Source organism: Petaurus breviceps, unplaced genomic scaffold (genome assembly GCF_028583685.1).
Source record: "Petaurus breviceps papuanus isolate PSGF00001 unplaced genomic scaffold, PetGlider_PUasm1.0 229, whole genome shotgun sequence".
Classification (NCBI taxonomy): domain Eukaryota; kingdom Metazoa; phylum Chordata; class Mammalia; order Diprotodontia; family Petauridae; genus Petaurus; species Petaurus breviceps.
In genome coordinates this window covers 5,269,386-5,284,858 of record NW_027185903.1, presented here as the reverse complement: position 1 = coordinate 5,284,858, position 15,473 = coordinate 5,269,386, and the positions used below count along the sequence as shown (strand labels likewise).

At 37.8% G+C, this 15,473-nt stretch overlaps 1 pseudogene; it reads left to right on the top strand.

The window, feature by feature from the left end:
- Positions 1-14,894: 14,894 nt before the first annotated feature.
- LOC138167216 (tumor protein D54 pseudogene) lies at positions 14,895-15,473 on the top strand (annotated as a pseudogene).

Sequence of the window (15,473 nt, the reverse complement as noted above, 5' to 3'; positions counted from 1 at the left end):
GACCAGTTTCATCACTGATCACTGCCCTAGAATGTTTGTCAAGCCAAGAAACTGGTGAACTATTATCAACACATTCAGAGAAAGAACTTATTCTGTTATTTAAAGGGAAACCTAGGAAGTTACTTTTGTGCTGTAATGGCTCACAAATGGATCTGAGGATCCTGGTCTCTGCCTGAGACTTGACCTACAGACCCAGAACAAGACATATGCCACCCACACCCACACCTTCTAGAAGTACCTGCAAGAAATGTGAAGTGCTTCTGTCTCTATTCTCCACTTCATTATATTTCCAGCCAGGCTTTCAATAAATATTGCTAGGGATATACATGAGATTGGCTCAGGGAGTGTTTTTTTTAAATCTCTGGTATGCAGTTAGATTCATCTATCAGAGGGCATTTGCTGATAAATAATGGGGCAACAGAGAGGAGAGAGAATCCTTAGTGCTGAGCACAATGCTTAGGAATATAATAAGAACTTAATAAATAATGCCTTTCATTCATTGATTCATTTATTCTTTCCTTGATTCACTCATTCATTATCTCTCTCATCTCTGAAATTAATGTTGTAGAAAGGATTCCTTCAGTAAATAAGTTGAACTGGATAGTCTTTGAGGTCCCTCCCAACTCCAACATTATGTAATTTGACTGGTTCTCTTCTTACTCCTAGATTCTTGAGGCTGTACATGACAGGTATATTTCCAGATATTCCAGAAGAGTTAAGTAGGATTGGCTCACATTAATGGAGACATTTGAATTATAATCCACCCCCAAACAATAAGAAGCAGTCTAGAAAAGGGGAACAGTAATACAATGTACAAAGGATAGCTTCCTTAAGCAAAGAGATTCTTGCAAGGAATAGGGTTGTAATGGAAAGAGCACTAGACTTGCAATCAGAAACCCTAAGCTTGATTCCTGGCTATGCTAGTTACTAGTTATATGACAATGGGCAAGTTAAAACTTCTCTCATTTTCAGTCCACTCATCTTTAAAATGGGGATAATACTTACCACTACCTAAATGTGAGTGAGGAGCTTTTCTTATTAAAGAATTTCATAGATCAAATGGGGTCATTGAAAGAATGATAAAACTAGAGTCAAGAGTCTAAGACTGAATCTGTCAACTTACTGTGACTTTATAATGTTATTGAATTGCCTTAAATTGATATACATTGTTCATTCGTTTTCCTTTGATTTTTATTACTAACTATATGACCTTGGGAATTGAACCCTAATTCCCCACCAAGTAATGACTTGGTTTTCCCATGTAGATGACAGGGTTGAACCTAATGAGTTACTTAGATCCCTTCCAGCTATAAATCCGTGATCCTCTGACCTAGAATTAAATATGTGGAATTTGATGTGCATTCTGAAATTTTTAGTGATCCTGAAGACAAAGAAACTGCAATTGCAATTGTCTTATTGCAATTATCTATGTTCTTTACTGAATTATGTAATGTTATGTCTTTCAATGCTAATATCCTTGAATGAACTGTCTAAAAATCAGAAATACATCAGAGAAAAATATTTCCCTCTTTCTCTCTTCCCAATGTACCCTCCTCTTCCCTTACCATTTACAATAGTTGGTATGCCCCTTGGGTAGGATGGGGGTTGCTAAACTTCACAGTTGGATATAAGCAAATTAAAACAGACTGGCTCCCTAGCCTTTGGAGAAGAAAACAAGCAATATGGTCAAAGCTGACTGGGCCTGATCTTGAGTCCTAAGGGAACCCTGAAATTTTGAGATAGAGAATCTTCTAATTTCAAGTGGTTGCTTTGTTCAGTTGTTTCAGTCATGAGGTTTTCTTGGCAAAAGTACTGAAGTGGTTTAACATTTACTTCTCCAGCTCATTTTACAGATGAGGAAACTGAGGCAAACAGGGTTAAGTGACGTTTCCAGGGCCTTATCTGAGGCTGGAATTCAATTCAAGTGCTTCTGCCAGCACTCTATCCATTGTACCACCTAGTTGTTGCTACCTTTGGATAATTGGTTGAGCTATGGGAAAGAAATCAGCAGTGATTATCCAAAGGAGTGACAAGGATTCTTTCCAGCCCTTGGGAATAGAAGGTAAGGTCAGACTGGGAATGACTAAGATCTGGAGACAAGTCCATCAGGAAATTCTAAAGGAAAAACGGAGCAGTTTAGGTCACCCAAAGTAAGCCATAGGAAGAGATGTAAGTGGTTGATGTCAGAACTTTGATATTGTTATGGTAGTTGCATTAAAAAGTTGGGATAGGGCTGGCTACGCAGTACCAACTCTCCATTAAAGAGAGTCTGTGAAATAACACTGATCTTTGAAATATTTCACATGTGCAATCATATACCCATTTTCATCCACCCTCTCCTTTACTTTAACATCAGTCTTTTCAGTTCTAGTTTTTAAAAAATTTCTATCCGTTTTAGTGTCTTGTTTAAGACATACTCAGCTTGGGTTAGATTTCTACTTTTGCCTTCTCCTTTGCATGGGGTATTTTTTACTACCTCTGTGGCTTCTTGTTCAGTCTGCTTGGGCTGTGGTTGATTACCCGTAGCATTTATTAGCTTCCTAAAATGACTGTCATACAGCCTCAGCCTAAACTTGCCTTCAGCTCAGTTTCAGCTAGCAGGATTCCAAAAATAAGGACAAGTTGGCACATAACAAATGAGTTACCAGAACAGGAAGTGATTGGTGAAGTCCAGTAACCTAGTAGCATGAATATAGCAGCAAGGTCTTTGAAAAACAATCAGTAATTGATACAGAATAAGCAATTACAGGAGGAGGTTGGGGGGAGGTTGTGGGGGAGAGTGGGTAGTATTTAAATTTTACTCTCTTGGGGAATGGGTTAAAGAGGAACAACACACACACATATGTCTTTGAATTCAGAAAGAAATAGCAGGACTAGGGGATAAGGTCAGGGAAAGGACAAAGGAGGGACTTTTGGTGAGGTAGGTAGGTTAAGGAATAGGATGGCAAGGTAGTGAGTAGAAGCAAATTAGAGGAGTGAAGAAGAGTAGGATAAATAGAGTGAGAAGGATAGTGAGGAAAAATAGGAAGGAGGGAAATGCACAACAAGTAATTATAGCTTAGAGTGTGAATGGGATGAATTTACCCATAAAACGGAAATGGATAGCAGATTATAGATATGAATTAAGTTATATGTTGCTTTCAGCAAATACAATAAAAATGAGAAATACACATAAAGATAAAATAAAGCATTGGAATAGAATTTATTATGTAAAAATTGCAAGGGTAGTAGTCATGATCTCAGACAAAGTTAAAACGAAAGTAGATTAATTAAAAGGAAACTAGGAAAACTATACTATGCGTCACCAATATTATTCAATATTGTTTTAGACCATTTAAAATAACTAGACAGTATGAAGTACCTGAAAGTATATCTGCCAAAACAGACACAGGAACTTCACGAACATAAACATAAAACACTTTTTATACAAAAAAGTTAGATCTAAATAATTTATTGTTCATGGGTAGGTAAAGCCAACATTAAAAATGACAATTTTATTGAGCTAATCTATTTATTCCATACAATCCCAATTAAATTACTAAAAAAAATTGTCTTACTGAGTTAGAAAAAATAATAACAAAATTCATTTGGAAGAACAGTGGTCAGGAATTTCAAAGAAACCAGGGCAGGAGGGAGGAAATGTAAAGGAAGGAGATTCAGCAGTATTAGAAATTAAACTATATTAAAAGATAAGCATATTATAGTAGTGTGAAATGGCTAATTTTGTTAATTTTTAAATAAAAATATTCTTGTATAAATAGAACTAATATAACCAAAAATAGAAAATTAGGAAGAAACTTTCATAGACAATCTCTCAGGTAAGCTGTGATTATATTGGAATACTGCCGTGGTGTAAGAAATGATGAGCTGGTTGATTTAGAAAAGTGTTGAAAGACTTGGACCAATGAAGGAAGATGTTATCCACCTCCAGAAAAGAGATGACAAGTGGAAATATGCAAAGTATGATTTTACATATGTGTATATGTATACATATATGTTTATAGATATCTATGTGTATACATACCTGCATTTAATTGTAGCCTTCTTTAGGGTTGAGGGGGAGAAAAAAAAGTAAAAAGTGTACAGAAGAGAGCAAAAGAAAACCTAGAAGGGAGCAAAGAAAACCTCTGTGGCTTTGTTTTTATTACATAGATTTTCTTGAAATGGAAATTTATTGTTTTATATTTAAACCTCCCTTATGTTCTGATGTGTTTATAGAAATGGTTTTTTTCTCCTTTTATATTTAAGTTTAAAATGAATAAAAAATTTACATAAATAAAAGAAAAATAACATCCAATCATGAAATGTGCAAAAAGAGTGCAATGGAATATACTCATTCAAATAAAATTTTTTTTTTGCCTTTTTGGAGGGCAATTGGGGTTAAGTAACTTGCCCAAGGTTACACAGCTAGTATTTTTTTGTGTGGGTGTAAAGTGTCTCAGGCCGGAACCAAACTCGGATCCTCCTGACTCCAGGGCCGGCGCATTACTCACTGCTCCACCTAGCCGTCCCTAATGAATGACTTTTTTTTTTTTTGCTTTTTGGAGCGCAATTGGGGTTAAGTGACTTGCCCACGGTCACACAGTTAGTTTTTGTGTTAAGTGTCTGAGGCCAGATTTGAACTCAGGTCCTCCTGACTCCAGGGCCAGTGCTCTACTCACTGTGCCACCTAGCTACTCCTCAAATAAAATTTTATATTTCTTTTAAGAAAAAGAAGTGAAACATTAGAAATTAGGGTATATGAATGTTTGGAAAAGAAGTAAACCTAGCTACAACTTTATCAATATATGGAACTGCCCAATGAGAAAACTGCCTCTCCCAATGCAAGCCAGCCCTTCTGTGTCTCATAGTCTTAGACAATTGCCTAGCATTGAGAGTTTGCCTGGATTGATCAAGGTCACACAGCCTGTATCAGAGAAGGGACTTGACAGTTGATTTTCTTTGCTCTGCCTCAGGCTACTCTACAACTCTCTCCACCACTGTAAAGTATTCTGCCTCTTCTATTTGAATAACAGAAGATGAGGGATTCAGAGAAACATGGGAAGATTTGTGTGAACCAGGTTAGAATGAAACAAGAACCAGAAGGGTGATATTGTGGCTACAATAATCACAATGAAAAGATTACTGAAAGGAAACCAAAGTCTGAATGACTAAAAAAGTAATAGTGGGTCTAAAGAACACACAGTGAAAAGAACCTCCTTTACTTAACCTGAAAGTGAAAGAGGGAGGCAGGATATTGCAAATATTAGGATGAGCTTCCTATATAAGGCATTTCCTTAGCTACTTTTCTTTATTACAAGAGAAGGTTTATTTCCTTTGTGGGACTATCAATGAATCTATCATTTAATGTGTGTGTGTATGTGGAAGGTGATATTTCCCAAAATAAATAATAAAAATTAAAAAAATAGATTTTCTGATCCAAGGAAAGTCTATCTGAATATATAGTTGTGCCTCTCTTATCTCTATCAATCCTCTTCTATCCTTTGCTCCTAACATAAGGTAAACTACAGTCCCTTCGTGATATGTGGGACTGAATACCTTTTTCAGATTTTCTCTTATTGGAGACCTCTGTAACATTGTCTCTGAGCAAGGTAATTAAAAGTGTCTGCTCTGTTGGCCTCAGGCTTTATTTTTTTCTTCCCAGACTTCAAATGGGAGCAGATGACATCATTTCATCATTTCAATCTGAAGCAGGGAGTTGAAGTCTTTCTGGAAAATTCCCTCTTGGGAGATTTACACACAAAATACACCCACACACATTCACAGAAACACAAAAAAACATATACTCACAAAACACACATACACATGTTAAGTGACAAATACCTGTCAAAGCTAGATATTTTCATCAGCTTTTAAGGGTTCCTTCTGTTTACCCATAGGAACATATCAGACCAAAGCAGAAGTCAGTCTGAGAGAAACAATTACAACACGATCAAGTCTGCACGTGGCTCTATGTGCTGGCAGATATTTTGTGTCAAGTCTGGTTCTTTACTAGAATTTTGCTTCCTTGTGAATTATTGAACAATGAATGTTTTTTAGAAAAATGACACATTTGATCAGTTTGGATTTCTTTCAAGAGGGTTTCAGAGCACAGTACACCCAGCTTCAGAGGGCACATTTATGATTTTCTTGATGGTCTCTTCTAGTCTTGTAAATACTAAACTTTACTAGCATCTGCTAATGTTTTGACCATGCTCCCTTTGCCTATAAAAGCTGCATCTTGGATGAATCATCTGTCTTTTTCTATTTGCTAGATAGAATTTAGTACACAACTCACTGTGAGTGAATTGGTGAGTGGCTCACACTAAGGATGTCTGAGAAAGATTTTCTCTTCCATTGATTGTTGCTTCCTTCTTGCAAAGGAAATACTGTGAAGATCTCAGTATATGGAATTTGAAACTAACATGCATAATAATAAGACTAATACTAATAATTATCAGCATTGATAAAAGGATTTAAAGTTTGCAAAGCATTTTATATATGTTATCTGACTTCATTCTCACAACAATCTTAATGTGTGCTTGTTTTATAGATGAGGACACTGAAGTTGAGAGAAGTTGTGATTTACCCAGGATCACACAGCTAGTAAAACTCAAGCAGGATCAAACTCAGGTCTTCTTGATTCTATTTCACATGCCACTTAGTTAACCCTCTATAAATACTAAAGATCATAAAGGGCTGAGGTATCATCTTTTTATTTCCTCTTCCTCTACATGCTACTCAATACAATATTCTGTACAAATTGGCAACTCCATAAATATTGACTGATGAGTAGTGGAAATAGCACCCTGTTAGTCTTAACTCTGTACCAGAATTGTACCTAAATCAATTATTGGCACAATTTACCACATTTCTTTTTTTTTTCTTGAAAGTTCAGTAAACCTGACTGATAAAAAGACCAACATCTGAGCTTTGGGAAAGGAAGGGGGGTAATATTGGATGCATTTAGTTTGGGGAAAGGAGACACCAGCTTAACACTGTCATTGCTTCATATGGGTTTGGCTAAGAAGACTACACATCACTTCCATGGACAAAGCCAAAATGGCAGAGTAGGGAAAGTGCTCAGATGAACTCTCCTAACATAGCCTACAAAAAACTTTAAAATAATGCCTCAAATAAAATTCTGGAGCAACAAAGTCAAAATAAAGATCAGAGTGAGACACTTTTCTGGTCCAAGACAAAATAGGAAGTTGGAAAGAGGAATCTGTGACAAGGGGAAGGAGGCTACCTCTGAATCCAAATGGATGAAACACCAGTGGTGGATGAAACACCAGTGGTAGGACTAGGTGGTAAGCTATCAATCCAGAAACAGTAAAGGGACCTAGAAATTGGTCAGAAAGGGATTACAATGTACTCCTATGCTAGCACTGGGTGCAGAAACAGAGACTTTTTAGAAATTCCCATAGTTAAAGGGCAGAGAGGAACACTTTCAGTCAAAAGGGAGTGGAAGCCCTGAGGGGCAGTATCACTTTCAGTCACAAGAGATCAGGGACCCTGATGAACAATATTGTTTCTGGCCACAAGGGAGCAGGAACTCTGAGAGGCAGTATCTGTTACATTTCCAAGGGATCGGGTACCCTTCCTGTATAAAGACCAGAGTGCAGACCAAGAGAACAGTGACCACATGTATCTCCACATAACATAAAATTGGAAGCACTGAAAACTTCAAAAATCCTACAACTAGCTCTGAAAACAACAGTGCAAAAAATTTGAAACTTGAGACAATGTACTTCTAAGCTCACACGAGGAATACAGCCAAACATTAACACAAAATTCCAAATCAAGAAATGGGATGGAAAATGAGTAAACAACAAAAGAAGGTGCTAACCATAAAAAGCTACAATGGTGACAGGGAAGATTAAGACACAAACTCAAAGAAGATAATGAAGTCAAAACAGCTACAAGCAAAGCCTCAAATAAAATGTAAACTGGACACAAGCCCATAAGAATTCCCGGAAGAGTGAAAAATGATTTTGAAAATCAAATAAGGGTGGTAGAAGAAAAATTAAGTAAAAAAATGAAAGAAAAGGAAAAAATGAAAAGACAATTAGCACTTTGATCTGGAATAAAAATATACTAAAGAAAACGACACTTTAAAAAGCAGAATTTATTGGGGCGGCTTGGTGGGGCAGTGAGTAAGAGCACCAGCCCTGGAGTCGGGAGGACCCGGGAACGGTTCCAGCTTCAGATACTTAACACCCACACACAAAAAAAAACTGTATGTGTAACCTTGGGCAAGTTACTTAACCCCAATTGCTTTAAAAAAAAAAAAACAGAATTTGTGAAATGGAAAAAGAGGTACAAAAGTTTACTCAAATTAATTCCTTAAAAAATTTGAATTGTCTCCATGAGATATTGAAAAACAATAAAATAAACTCAAAGGAAAAAAATAGGGGAAAATGAGAAATATCTTATTAGAAAAGCAACTGACCTGAAAAATAGATCTGGGATAGATAATATAAAAATTATGGGAGTAAGTGAAAGCCATGATTAAAGAAAGAACCTAGACATCATATTTCAAGAAACCATCAAGGAAAATGTCCCAATATTCTTGAAGCAAAATGTAAAATAGAAAGAATCCATTGATTGCTACCTGAAAGAGATCCCAAAATGAAAAGTCCCAGTAATATTTTAGCTGAACTCTAGAGCTTTTAGGCCAAAGAGAGAATACTTCAAGTGGATAGAAAGAACCCATTAAAACACCATGAAGGCTCAGTCAGGATCACACAAAATTTAGCAGACACCATGTTAAAGGAGTAGAGGACTTGAAACAATGTGTTCTGGAAAACAAAAGAGCTGGAATTACAATGAAGAATAACATATCCATCAAAACTGAGTATAATCCTTCAAGGGAAAAAATGAATATTTGATAAAAGAGAGGACTTTCAAGCATTTGTGATGAAAAGACCAGAGCAGAGAGCCAGTATGGCAGAGTAAAAGCAGGAACTTGTTTGAGCTCATGCCTCAACCACCTCCAATACCTGTAAAAATAACTCTAAACAAAATTTAGAGCTACAGAACCCCCAAAATGACAGAGTGAAACAAATCTCCTATTGAAGGCAATCTGGAGGCCAACAAGAAGGGTCTATCACATCTGGCTGAGAGTGGAGCACAGTCCAGAATGGGCTGTGGTGGCACAGACCAGCCAGAGCAGACCTCAGGAGACAATCACTGGCAGCTATGGCAGTTTCCAGACTTCTAAACCCATAAATGCCAAAGAGAAAATAAAAGGTCATTGGGGAAACTCTGTTGGACCTGGATGAGAAAAAAGCACAGTCTGGTCCCTGCCTCAAGGGTGGCTAAGGTGGCGGCAGCTGAAGCCACTTTGGTGACTGCTTCCTGAGCTCTAGGTCCACAGATGGTGGGGAGGGAAAGAAGCAGCTGATCAGAGGGCAAATACAGGAATCTCTGTATTGGTGCTGAGGCAGGATTCACTTGCTTTGCCCTGCTTGGATATGGGTTGCAGTCTTGGGTGGTGGTCATGGGGTGAGGAGGAGCACTAGTGTTGCAATTTCATTGCATGTCATAGCCATGGAGAGGACATCCTCCTCACAGTTCTGAGACAGATGCCTAGAAGAAGCTCTGACAACAGCTACACAAAACCCCAGAAATTTGGGACATAGCACTCTTCACTCTGGAAACGGAGTTCTACTCTGACAAAGAGCTCAAAGTCAAGTAATTGGCTGGCAAGATGAGCAAACAGAGAAAGAGAAATCAGACTATATAATCATTCTTTGGTAACAAGATGATCAAAACATAGAACCAGAAGAAGACAAAAAAGTCAAAACTCCTGCACCAAAAGCCTCCAAGAAAAATATGAATTGGTCTCAGACCATGGAGGAACTCAAGAAGGATTTTAAAAATCAAATAAGAGAAGTAGAGGAAAAATTGGGAAGAGAAATGAGAGTCATGCAAAAATGAGAGTGATCAAGATGGCAGAGTAGAAGCAGGACTTATGCATGGCTCCCACTTCTGCCTCCTCCAATTCATGTAAAAATGACCCTAAACAAACTTTGGAGCTACAGAATCCACAAAATGACACAGAGAAGCTAACCTTCCACTGAAGACAGTCTGACAGGTCGGCAGGAAGGGGCCAGTGCAACACTCTGGGAGCCAAGCCCAGCCCCATGCGAGCCTGAGATTTTAGCCTCAGGGTGGCCACAACCAGCCTACAGCTAGAGGTACTTCAGATCACCACCAGCTATGGTGGTTTCCAGAATTATCAACTCATAGATGCTAAGGACAAAGTGAGAGGTCAATGCAGTGTGGATTTGGGGAACACGGAGTTTGGAAGTGCGGGCCGGCATTTACCCCCTGGAGGGAGAAGCAGCAGAGGCACTGTGGCCATGCAGCTGCTGCCACGGGGCTGCTTCAGAGCTCCTGGCCTGCAGATTGTAGAGGGACTAAACAGCGAGTCTGAGGTGTAACCACTCTTGCTTTAACTTTCTTGGATATGGATTGCTATCTAGGGTGGAGGTCCTGGAGTGTGTGATCAGTTTGTCAGAGCATGTGGACGCTTCAGAGAGGGCACCCAATTAATAGCTCCAGCAGCTAAGAAAATCCCAGCAATTTGGGACAAAGCTCCCCACTCTCGTAGCAGAGTTCTACTGTGGCAAAAAACCCAAAAATCAAGTAATAAGGGGCAACATGAGAAAGCAAAGGAAGCAAAGCAAGCAGAGCAATCAGTCTTTACACTCCTATTTTGGGGACAAAAAGGATCAAAGCTTGGAACAAGAGGAAGACAGCAAGGTCAGAACTTCTGCACCAAAAGCTTTCAAGAAAAATATGATCTGGTTACAGGCCATATAAGAGCTTAAAAAGGATTTTGAAAACCAAATAAGAGAAGTGTAGGAAAAATTGGGAAGAGAAATAAGAATGATGCAAGAAAAGTATGAAATGAGATTAAATGACCTGATTGAAGAAAATAACTCCTTATAAAACAGACTAAATCAAATGGCAAAAGAGGCTCAAAAAGCCAATGAGGTGAACAATTACTTAAAAAGCTGAATTTGCGAGATGGAAAAAGAATCTCAAAAGCTCACTGAAGATAATCATTCCTTCAGAATTAGATTAGAGCAAATGGAAGCTAGTGACTTTTTGAAAAAATCAAGATACTATTAGACAGATCCAAACAAATGAAAAAATAGAAGGCAATGTGAAATATCTCATTGGGAAAACCAGTGACCTGGAAAATCGATCCAGGAGAGATAATTTTAAAATTATTGGACTACCTGAAAGCCACGATCAAAAAAAGAACCTAGAAATCATCCTTCAATAAATTCTCAAGGAAAATTGCCCCGATGTTTTAGAACCAGAGGGCAAAATAAAAGTTGAAAGAACCCACTGATTATCTCCTGAAAAAGATCCCCAAAAGAAAACTCCTAGGAATATTATAGCCAGGTTCCAGAGTTCACAGATCAAGGAGAAAATATTACCAGCAGCTAGGAAGAAACAATTTGAACATTGTGGAAACACAATCAGGATAACATAGGATATGGCAGCTTCTACACTGAGGGATCAAAGGTCTTGGAATATAATATTCTGGAGGTCAAAGGAACTGGGATTAAAACCAAGAATCACCTATCCAGCAAAACTGATTATCATGTTTCATGGGAAAATATGGTTATTCAATGTGATAGAGGACTTTCAAGCATTCTTGATGAAAAAAAAACAGAGTTGAATAGAAAATTTGACATTCAGATACAAGAAGCAAGAGAAGCATGAGTAGGTAAACAAGGAAAAGAAATCATAAGGAACTTATTAAAGTCAGAGTATTTACATTCCTACATGGTTAAACAATAATTGTAAGATATGGAACTTTTCTCAGTATGAGAATAGTTGAAGGGAATAGAAATGTGTATATATATACATATATATATGTATATGTGTGTATATGTTTATATATATATATATATATATATAGAGAGAGAGAGAGAGAGAGAGAGGGTATATAGGTGTATGAATACATATGTTAGTGTGTGTATATATGTGTACTGGTATACATAGACAGAGAGCACAGGACCAATTGAATAGGAAGGGATGATACTTAAAAGGTGAAATTAAGAGGAGAGAGAGTAATATAATGAGAGGAGATGGAGAGAGACAGAATGGGGTAAATTATCTCATATAGAAGAGGCAAGGGAAAACTGTTACAAAGGAGGGGAAGAACAGGAAAGCAAAAGGGAATGAGTCAACCTTATTCTCATTGTATTTGGCTTAGGGAAGGAATGACATACACACTAAATAGAGTTTCTCAACTTACAGGAGAATAGGGGGGAAGGGGATGGTGGAAGAGAAGGCAGACCAGTGGGGAAGGAAGTTGGAAGCACCCACTTTTGAAAAGGAACAGGATCAAAGTAGAGAATAGAACAAGTGGGGGGTGGGATAGGAGGGAGGGAAATATAGTCAGTCTTTCATAATATGTCCACTATGGAAATGCTTTGCATAGCTACACATGTATAAACTATATTGAATTGCTTATCTTCCCAGTAAGCGTGAGTGATGACAGAGGAAGCAAAAGAATCTGGAATTCAAAATTTTAAAATCAAATGTTTAAATATATATATTATTCTTTTACATGTAACTGGGAAATAAGATATACAGGCACTGGGGCATAGAGATCCCCCATGCCCTACTGGAAATTTGGAGGGGGAATGAGGGAAGATATGGGAAAGAGCAGATTGGGGGAGGGGATATTCAATGCAATTGCTATTTTGGGGTGGTGGGTAGGGGAAAAGGGGGGAGAAAATTTGTAACTCAAAATCTTGTGGAAATGAATGATGTAAACTAAAAAAAAAGAGAAAAGAAACAAACAAAACAAAATAAGAATGAGAGTGATGAAAAATTAGTCAACAGCTTGCTAAAGGAGACCCCCAAAATACTGAAGAAAACACACCTTAAGAAATAGACTAACTCAAATGGCAAAAGATGTCAAAAAAGGCTATGAGAAGAATGCTTTAAAAATGACTAAATGTAAAAGGAAGTTCAAAAACTCACTGTAAAACAATAATTCCTTCGAAGTTAGATTGAAGCAAATGTAAATTAATGATTTTGTGAGAAATCAAGATGGATACAAAGAATGAAAAAATTGAATATAATGTGAAATATCTCATTAGAAAATCCACTGACCTAGAAAATAGATCCAGGAGAGATAATTTTAAAATTATTGGACTACCTGAAAACCATGATCAAAAAAGGAACTTAGACATCATCTTTCAAGAAATTATCAAGGAAAACTGCCCTGATATTCTAGAACCAGAGGACAAAATAGTATTGGAAAGAATTCACCAATTGCCTCTTGAAAAACATCTACAAAATAAAACTCCTAGGAAAATTACAGACAAACTCCAGAGTTCCCAGGTCAAGAAGAAAATATTACAAGCAGTCAGGAAGAAACATTTTGAGTATTGTGGAAATACAATCAGGATAACATGAGATCTAGCAGCTTGTACATTAAGGAATCGAAGGACTTGGAATATGATATTCTGGAGGTCAAAGGAGCTAGGATTAAAACTAAGAATCATCTTCCCAGCAAAATTGAGCATAATACTTCAGGGGAAAAGATGGACATTCAATGAAATAAAGGACTTTCAAGCATTCTTGATAAAAAGACCAGAGCTGAACACAATGTTTGACTTTCAAGTACAAGAAGCAAGGGAAGCATGAAAATGTAAATAGGAAAGAGAAACCATAAAGTACTTATTAAAGTTGAACTTTTTACATTCCTACATGGAAAGACAATATTTGTAACTCATGGGACTTTTCTTAGTAGTAGGATGGTTGAAGGGAATACACACACATATGTATGTATATGTATATATATAATGTGTGTATATATGTATATATATATATATGTTTATGTAGGTGTGTATATATGTGTGTATACATAGAGGGAACGGTTTGAGTTGAATATGAAGGGATAATATCTAAAAATAAAATTAAAATGTAAGAGAGGAATATACTAAGAAAAGGAGAAAGGGAGAGATAGAATAGGGTAAATTATCTCACATAAAAGAGGCAAGAGAAAACTGTTACAATGGAGGGGAAGAGCAGGAAGGTGAAAGGGAATGAGTCAACCTTACTCTCATTGGACTTGTGTTAAGAAGGGAATAACGTACACACCTAATTGCGTATCTTACCCTATAGGAAGGTAGGGCAGAAGGGAGATAAGAGGGGGATGATATAAGGGAGAGCAAATTGGGGGAGAGAGTAGTTAGAAGCAAACGCTTTTGAAAAGGGACAGGGTGAAAGGAGAAAATAGAATAAGTGGGGGCAGGATAGGATGGAGGGAAATATAGTTAATCTTTCACAATATGACTACTGTGCAAAAGTTTTTCATAGCTACATATGTATAATTGCTTGTCTTCCCAGTGGGGGTAGGTGAGGAGGGAAGAAGGGAGAGAATCTGGAACTCAAGAGTTTTAAAAATAAATGTTAAAAAAATTGTTGTTACATGCAACCAGGAAATAAGATATACAGACAATGGGGTATAGAAATCCATCTTGCCCTACAAGAAAGTAGAGGGTAAGGGGGGCAATATAAGAGAGGGCAGACTGGGGGGAGGAGTATTCAGTATGCTTGTTATCTTGGGAGGGTAGCAGAGAGATGGGGAGAAAGTTTGTGACTCAAAATCTTGTGGAAATGAATGTTGAAAACTAGAAATAAATAAATTTTGGAAGAAAAAAAAAAGACCAGAGCAGAGTAGAAAATTTGAATTTCAAATACAAGACTCAAGAGAAGCATAAAAAACTAAACATAGAGAAATAAGGGACTCATCTGCTGCTGGGATTATGTGCAATGATGGCAGCTGTGGCAGCTCCAAGTCTTCTGGGTGCAGAGTGGAAATGACAGACACTGGGCTTGGCCTCAGCACTTGCCCAGCACATGGCCCGGACATGGATCCCACCAACCAAGATATCAACCTAATTCTCCTAACAAAGGTCTGCTATCAGATACCATGACAGACATGCCTGTGGATACAGGGACTGCCAGGACCTCCATTTCTGAGGGCCTGATAGAGGCAGAGTTTAAAGAAGACCTCAGATCTGAACTTACTAAGGCAGTTCCTGGCAGTCAAAGAAAGACACTGGTGAGCTGAAGAGGAAGGTGGGCCTGATTTCCTTGGATGGACTGAAGCAGAATCTTTCAAAGAGCTTGCATGATGTTCAGGTCTCCAATGCTTACAAGAAGACTCAGGAAACTCTCTCCCAGGAAGGACAGAAGACTTCAACTGCCTTATCCAATGTGGGCTCTGCTATCAGCAGGAAGCTTGGAGTTATGAGGAACTCTGCAACCTTCAAGTCTTTTGAAAATCAAGTTGGGACTATAAAGTCCAAAGTCATTGGTGGCAGAGAGAATGGCAGTGACAACCTTCCTTCACCAACAGGAAGCAGCGATAAACCTCTGCAGGATCGTGCTCCTTTCTAGACCCCTTTGGAGCTTTACTCTGCCACATAATGAGTTCAAGAACCCTC